This window comes from Camellia sinensis, chromosome 11 (genome assembly GCF_055761805.1).
Source record: "Camellia sinensis isolate YWXY chromosome 11, ASM5576180v1, whole genome shotgun sequence".
NCBI lineage: Eukaryota > Viridiplantae > Streptophyta > Magnoliopsida > Ericales > Theaceae > Camellia > Camellia sinensis.
In genome coordinates, this window is record NC_138971.1 from 22,205,006 (window position 1) to 22,213,843 (window position 8,838).

Sequence of the window (8,838 nt, forward strand, 5' to 3'; positions counted from 1 at the left end):
ACGTAAATGCACTTTTCCCGCTGAGCCGTTCTTCGCTTTGTTTTCCGTTCCTTCATGTCACGGCTAGATGTTGGAACCCGATTACACATGTCTTTAGCTTTGGAGGACAAGAGATATGCCTAACAATCGAAGAATTTCAGGTGCTAATGGAATGTCGGCGTGATGAGGAAGTCATACTTTAGCCCCGTTTCAACTACATCCAAGCTTTGGGACGAATGTGCGTGCTTACTCTACACGAGGCTCGATCTTTGGTTCACAATGGAGAGATGGATATTCCCAGTTTGATTCATCGATTTTCTGATGTCAGTGACTGCAGTAATCTTTTTTGGCGGGGTTTTAGGCAACACGCCCTTTGCTTGTGCATGCTGGCTCATTTCCTTCTTGCCCCTAGTTTTGGTGGGTCTAGTATTCGGCTAGTTAAAGTGGCCCAATGTTTGAAAGGGGGCAAGAGTTACATTGGCTTGGTGCTAGCCGAGACTTTGATAGGCTTAGATGCCTTCCATCGACAAGAGACCACCAAATTCGCGAGAAGTCCACTACTTCTTCAGGTAATGTTTCCCATCCTTTCTTATATGTATTTCTCACATCACTAGGTGCTCATGCTCTGTTTTTCTCTCAAAGCCCTTTTCTCACTTTTCTCTCAACATACATCTCTCTATTCTTTAATATCTCTTTTTTTTTTTATCCCTCCCCAGGTGTGACTTATGGATAAGCTGAAGGTATTGGACTCTTGCCCCGCATACTTAGCTTGAACATACTTCTTTTGCCAGCAGCTAGTGGATTTCTTGAATGAGGGATGGTGGTGCCAGTGGATGTGCAACAGGTATGCTGTTGACACTACTTAGCGTTGTCCCTAGCTTAACCTAACCAAAATGAGCTACAACATGACTCAGCAACCTGGTACATAGCTGATCGGCCATACACACTGCGTATTTTATTTTTTTTCTAATTCAAAAGTCAGTTTGGACATGATCAGACTTGCCCAGTGGAGGGGGTAGAATACTCGGTTTCATTCCCCATCCGAGGTTCAAATTTGGCTAGGTACCTCACTACTTGGAGGACGAGAGAGTTTCTGTCCTCTGCCTCTAGTTTCAACTGCACCCTTTCTGGCGGGTGCCTGGCTTGGCTCGAGGATGAGGCACAAACTGGGCCTACTTTGGCATCAGAAGCTTCCACGAGCACGAATAGCGGACGCAGGAGCACCTGACACAACTATGCCCCTAGTTTATTGCTTTGATCTTTACTTTTCAAGTTTTATGCATGTAATAAAAGCAACTTTGATTTGTATCGGGAGTTGGAGAACTTTGTATTAAAATCAATGAAATTAAAGTTGTGAGCACTGAAAATTTTCCTTTGGCCCAAAAATGGTCTAAGTTGTAAAAGGTAAAATTTGAACAAAAATTAACTTTTATCAAAACTTTTCAAAACCATTTTAGAAAAGGAACACCACTTGACACACACAAAATCTATCCTCGAGACGCACAACCCCGGATCCAAAGATCACAAATTGGCCCTTGATTGAATAACATTGCTTAGCACTGTAACCAATTGTTCTTTCAGAGTGAGGATCACAACTGAACTTTCAAATAAAGAACAGACGAAGATGACCTGATCAAACACACGGACATGACAGTTGATTTGGAGGTGTTTACGGCCGGACTTCAGGATGAAATTGCCTACGTATCCCGAGGATGGGAATCAGGCCTTACGTAGTTCGGTTCGGGTTCACTCGAGTATTAACACTCTCCTTTTGCACTCTAACTTTTGCCAAAGCCGGCCTTTAGGGCTTTCAACCTTGCGCGCTCAGTTTTTCTTTATTTCTAATTTTTTGTGCTCTAACTTTTGCCTAGGTCGCCATTCCAGGTTTTTGGCCTAGCGAGCCTCCTAGCGAGCCTCTCAGGGATAGTAATTCTTCAACTTGTCCATGTTGATTGGTTGGGAAAATTCTAGGCCATCTAGGTCCATAAGAATAACAGCACCACCCGACCAAATAGTTTTGATGATCTAAGGACCAGTCCAATTGGGTCTGAACTTGCCCCTAGGGTCATGGATGGGAGCTTGGTCCCTTTTTTGAGATTCCGGGACTTAACCTTCTTGTTAAAAGCCCTAACAATCCTACGTTGATAACCCTGATTATGGTACAATGCTTTCAGTCTTCTCTCATCAAAAAGCATCAATTCTTCGAACCTGCTTTGCTGCCAGTCCGCCTTTGTTATTTGACACTCAGCCATAACTTGCAGTGACAGGACTTCTATTTTGATTGGCAGAACAACTTCCATCCTATAGACAAGAGAGTAAGGAGTTGCCGCAGTCGATGTTCAGATTGAAGTTCTGTAGCCCTAGAGCGCAAATAACAATTTGTCTGGCCAGTCTCTGTAGGTCTCGACCATCTTCTGTAGAATATGCTTGATGTTCTTGTTGGCGGCCTCAACAACTCCATTGGTTTGCGGTCGGTATGTAAATGACTTGTGGAAAGCCACATTATATTTCTCCAACAAGTCCATCACTTCTTTCTTGAAATGAAATCCATTATCTGAAATGATCTCATTTGGGACTCCATAATGGCAAATGATGTTGTTTCGGATGAACTTAGTCACATGCGCAGCTTTCAACACTGTGTAGGACTGAGTTTCCACCCACTTCGTGAAGTAATGAATTGCCACTAGAATGTATTCATGCCCATTCGACCCTTTTGGTGTGACTGTCCCAATGACGTCAATTCTCCAGATTGAGAAAGGCCATGGTGAAGTCATGTTGTACAGCTTCGACGGTGGGATATTCATGCGATTAGCATGAATTTGGCATTTGTGGCATCGCCGAACAAAATCGATACAATCCTCCTCCATGGTGGATTAGTAGTAACCTTGCCTGAGAATCTTCCGGGCTAACATTATTCTGTTCATGTGTGCTCCGCACTCTCCCCCATGGATGGCCTCTATCAGGCGCCTTGATTCTTCTACTTCAACACACAACTTGTGCATTCCTAGATGTCTTCTCTTGTACAGTTTACCCCCGCAGATGATAAATTGAACGGTCATCCGCCGTATTGCCCTCTTATCTTTGGCATTTGCCCCTGGTGGATAAACCTCCTTTTCTAAGAAGTTCTAAATATCATAGTACCAAGGGTTTTGATCTTGTGCTTCATCTATTACGGTGATAGTCTCGTAGGCCGGCGTATACCTCTGCTCAATAATGATCAGACGCATCCGGACTCCAAGCAGAATGTTTATCATGGAAGATAGAGTTGACAAGGCGTCAGTGAACCTGTTGTTCTCTCACAGTAGATGCGTGAAAGTCAGCTTTTCAAACCTAGGAATCAAAACATCTAAGGTCTGGTGATAAATCTTTATCTTTTCTTCTTTGACCTTCTAGTCTTCTTTTGCTTGAGAAATAACTAGGTTCGAGTCCCCAATAATGTCCAACCATTTTGTCCCTAGTTCCAGGGTGACTTCTAAACCAGCGATACATGCCTCATATTCTGCTTCGTTATTAGATGCCTTAAACCAAAGTTTGAAGGCTAAAGGTATATGGAAATTGTCGGGTGCAATCAGCAACACACCTATCCCATAACCGTATTGATTAGACGTTCCGTCAAAGTACATTGTCCAATCTCTTCCTTGACTTGCAGAATAGCTTCACCTGGGTATAGGTATTCTACTCCTTCATCATCTTCTACTAGGTGATCTGCTAAGAACTCCGCTATAGCTCTTCCCTTGATAGACCTGCGAGTAACATACTTTAGATCAAATTCGAAAAGAAGAAGCAACCAACGGGCTAGTCTATCCGTAAGCGCTGGTTTCTCAAAGAGATATTTGATGGGATCTAATCTTGAAACCATAATTACGGAGTGAGCTAACAAGTAGTGCCTCAACTTCCTGGTAGCCCATACCAAGATTAAGCAAGCTTTTTCCAGCGGGGTGTAGCGGGTCTTGTAATCCAGCATTTTCTTGCTCAAGTAATAGATGGCTTTCTCCACCCTATCCTTAGATTCCTGAGCAAGCATGCATCCTATCTTTGTGTCTGTTACCGTCAGATACAGAATCAAAGGCTTCCCCAGCTCCAGCGGTGACAACATGGGCGGATTCTAAAGATACTGTTTGATCTGCTCAAAAGCAAATTGGCATCGATCATCCCATCGGAACTTCTTTCCTTTATTCAAGAGACCAAATAGTGGTTCACAAGTCAAGGTTAGTTTAGAAATAAACCGTCTTATGAATTGCACTTTACCCAGAAAGCCCCGCACCTCTTTTTCAATCCTTGGTGGTGGCATTTCTAGGATAGCCTTGATTTTGGAAGGATCTACCTTGATGCCCCTCTGTGTGATCAAAAAACCTAGCATTTTCCCTACTGTTACGCCAAAAGCACACTTTTGTGGATTCAACCTCAGTCTGTATTCTCTGATTCATTGAAAGAATTTCTTTAAGGCGGTGTAGTGGTCCTCTCTTTCCTTGGACTTGACAATCATGTCGTCCACATACACCTCAACCTCTTTATGGATCATATCATGCAAAATCGTGGTTATAGCCCTTTCATAGGTAGCCCCGACATTCTTCAGCCCAAATGACATCACCTTGTAGCAGTAGGTTCTCCATAGTGTAGTGAAAGCAGTTTTTTTCTCTATCCTTGGGTGCCATCAGAATCTGGTTATACCAAAAAATCCATCCATAAAGGAGAGCAATGCATGACCCGTGGTGAAATCCACCAATTCATCGATGTACGGCAAAAGGAAGTCATCCTTCAGACTGGCTCTATTCAGATCTCTGAAGTCCACACACACCCGAATTCTGCCATCTTTCTTTGGCACTAGGACAATGTTGGCCAACCAAGTGGGATACTCAAATACTAGTAAGAACCCTTCGTCGATCTGCTTGGCGACCTCCTCATTAATCTTCAAAGCCTAATCCAGGCGTATTCTCTGTAACTTCTGTTTGACAGGTCTGGCCCTGGGGTTGAGAGGGATCCAATGCTGTATAATCTCAGGATTGATTCCAGGCATGTCTTCGTAGGACCACGCGAAAACATCTTTGAAATCTTTTAGTAAAGTGACGAAGTGCTCATGTTCCTCTAAAGTCAACGTGGACTCGATCTGGACCAAACTCAGATCCTTTTCAGTACCCACATTAAAAGCAATGATTTCATCAGCAAGGAGTTTTGCAAACCTCTCCTTCTCCCGATTAATCAAAATTTTCAAAACCAGAGGAATTCTTTCCTCATCATTTTCGTTAAAATTTTGAAAGTCCTAATCAATGCAATAAACAAGCGGCACAGAGAAATACTTAGAATTTGCAGTGGCATTCTCATTCAAAAGGTCCAGCTCATCCAGTTCTTCAGTTACAACTGACTCAAAAGCAAAAGAAAAGGACGACCTAGACAAGACCTTGGCATCCAGGTTATCACTACTAGGAATACTAGACTCAGACTCAGAAGCACCGGAATCTGATTCCGACTCACTACCCGACTAAGAATGTAGAGGCCCTAATTTTTGTAATTACCATTAAATCCCTAACCTTGAGTTTATTTTAATAAAGCCCTTGAATTTTTGCTTAATTGCGTTTTGAACCCTAGAATCGGGAAGTATCGCGGATTAATTTGAGTAAACCCTAATCGATCCCGTAGATTAATAATCACCTTTAAAACCCTATTATTAATTATTAGACTCTATAATTATAGATTAATCACTTTAAAATCTTAATTCCTGGTAATGCCGTTTTTGCTCAGTTTCTAGGGCTGTTCAAAAATCCGTTTAAACCGGTAATTCGGACCGAACCAGACCGAATCGTACGGTTTGGTTCGGTTCTATTAAGAATTGGTTCGGTTTCGGATTAAGAAATATGAGAACCGTAAAAACGGTTCGGTTAATGGATTTTATGAAAAAACCGCGGTTCGAACTGAACCGAATCGAACCGAACTGAATTTTAAAAGATATATATATATATATATATAATATCAAGTTTTATTTTTATTAATTGGTTTTTTATAATTTTAATGATATTAGGATGGTATAGATATGTAATATTAAGTAATGCCTTAATATTATTAGTTTTTATCATGAGTTAAATGTAATTAGTTTGAGTAATTATTTTGCTAATATTAACAATTTATTCTTGTAAATAGAAATTTTTGGAACCGTAAACCAAATTGAAACCGAACCGTTTTTTCGGTTTGGTTCTGGTCCGGTTTTACAAGTGTAAATGTCTGGTCTGGTTCTCAAAATCACAGAACCGTTAGGATCGATTCGGTTCTTGGATTTTCACAGAACCGAACCAATCCGGACCGTGTACACCCCTATCAGTTTCTCGCCCTTGTTTGCGCTTTTTATTTAACGGGATCCAAATTTATTAGTTTAACTATTTTCTAATGCTAGTATATTGTATACTAAATATCAAGGTTTCATAAATTTAGACTGGGTCCCTATATACTTGTATTTTATTTCATTTCAAACTTTAATTGTAATATTTTCTTAATTAATTTACTTATGCCTATTGTCTTATATTTATAAATACAAATATCTTATATATATATATATATATATCTTGGAGCCCATGTAGTTGACCATATGATGGATGAAAGGGCCTTGATGGCAACTTTGACAAATTACACTTATAAAACTTGGCTCCTAAGAAACCTCCTAATCCTTTCTCTATATATATGCACACTTCACCCTCTCAATTTAGAAATTTTTAGCCATGCACTAGAGGAGTGAGAGAGAGTGATCTTGGAAAAAAAGAGAGAGGGGGAGAGAGAGAGAGAGAGAGAAGAGAAGAAAGAAAAGAAGAATTGTGTTGAGTCTTGTACAACAAAGGTAAACATACATCACCTCTTCTCTCAAGTTGTTCTACCACTTATTTTTTTCCCCTCCTAATACATGCTATTTGTATATATATGTTGTAGTCTAGGCCTACACTCTTCTAAAAATGTGTATTAATTAAGAAATGGTATGCTTCTCTTTCTTTCTTAAATTTCCAGCAGCACATCTTTTCCCTCTCTTGAATTTATTTTCCTATCAAAACTTCATAAACTCGAAATCTGTTTTTATGGTGTAATATTTGGTATGTCTAGAGTATGTGATAATTTTGGTAGGACCTAAAGATGTATTTTTACAACCTAAACAATTTTTCTAAGTTTGTTACTCACAGAACCAGAAAAACAGTCAACTTTCTCTATTTTTCTAAAATGCCAGAAAAATAATCTTGAGTCCACTTTTATGTCAAAATCTTAATATTGGTGCTATATTTTAACTAAAATTTGTTTGAACTCAAGATAGTGAGGGGTTAGAGAGAAAAACAGATTTGCGTAACTATCAACAAATCTGGATAGATCTTGGTAATTTTGAATTATCTTAAAATCTAAAATACCTATCCTACTTTTGTAAGTTGAGTTTGAAACTAGACTTATTTATCTACAAACTCACATGCGGCCAGGTACTTAGGGCCAATAAAAGTATTTTTTTATAATTATTTTCAAACTTGTTCAAATATGGAAATCTAGAAATTTGTCTTAATATGCTCCTATTTGGTTTGCAACTCTTATATTCTATGTTTCTTGAATGTTTTAGTCTTGATATGTAATCTATGATAATCTGTGAATTTTCCTTTACCATGAATAAATTACTTGTTGTTTAGTTTGGATTCATAATTACATTGACCATGCTTTGCTATAACTGAGAACATGATGCACTTAATAAAGGGAAAATCAAATGGGATGGTAATAGGTTTCGATCATTGTATTAAATTTTAAGAGATAATGAACGATGGATTCAAGAGTATGATATAGTGGAACGTGTTCCATTTTTGTGAAGTCTTGTGCAAGTGTGTTTTCGAACCCTAACATGGCACAGGAGGTATTTTGGCTGCTTAACGAAAATGAGAGGCATAAGGGTGGCAGTGAGGGTCTCACATAAGGAGAGTATCCCTGGAAGCCCGTTCCCTTGGGGCAGACCGTGATGTCACCACTCGGGTATGTAACCTAGGTGCGTGGGCATCATTGGTAATTGTGCGGTAAGCGACGCACTGGTGGTTATGTGGTAAGCGACGCATTGGTATTGTATTAACCAAGGGGGAGTCAAAATTGCCCATGGCCAGAGTTAGTGGTTGGATAGGAACGACATTCCGCGGGGAGTTTCCTAGAACTAATTAAAATTGACTATTATTCATGAGAGCTAAAATTTAATTAAAAGGTCTGCTTAATTATTGCTTTCGCTATATGTTATGATCGTGCTGTTATGTTACTTGTGTATTTGGAATAGGAAAAGGGTTGGGGTGTGTGTGTTTACTTGGCATTCCAAGCTCATGGCGTTTTATGCCAAGTGAATGCGAGTTTTACATTGAGAACAGAATCCCTAAAAGCTTTGTGGAACCATGGCTACCTTAGAGATTAGATTTATATTTCTTGTATTTTGGATAATCTTTTTGTATCAAGGAACTGATATGTATTTAAAGACTTAAAGGATTTTATCTGTAATTATTATTAATATTTTTTTTGTGTAATTATTTGTATTTTGTGCTTAAAAATGATGTGTATCTGCTAGTTGCTAGAAGGGTTCACACCCGGTTGGTCCCCGATCATGGAAACGGTCAGGTTATCTCCCAAGCTCTCTGAGTCAATCGAAGGATCCGAAAGGAGACATGCCAGTGCTGCTCCTACTTCAAACTTACTACTGTCCGGGTCAGTTTTTATGCTCCGCTCGACTTCAGCAGTTAGTTCAGCCTGTTCCTCTATATCACTATCTTGCAGTTGCAAGTCAAAGAAAATTTCGAAGCCAGAAACTCGCTGCTTCTCAAAGTTGAATCAGGGTTCGGGAAAACCGCAAAATGGGAAGTCTTCACCCTCCCGAACAAA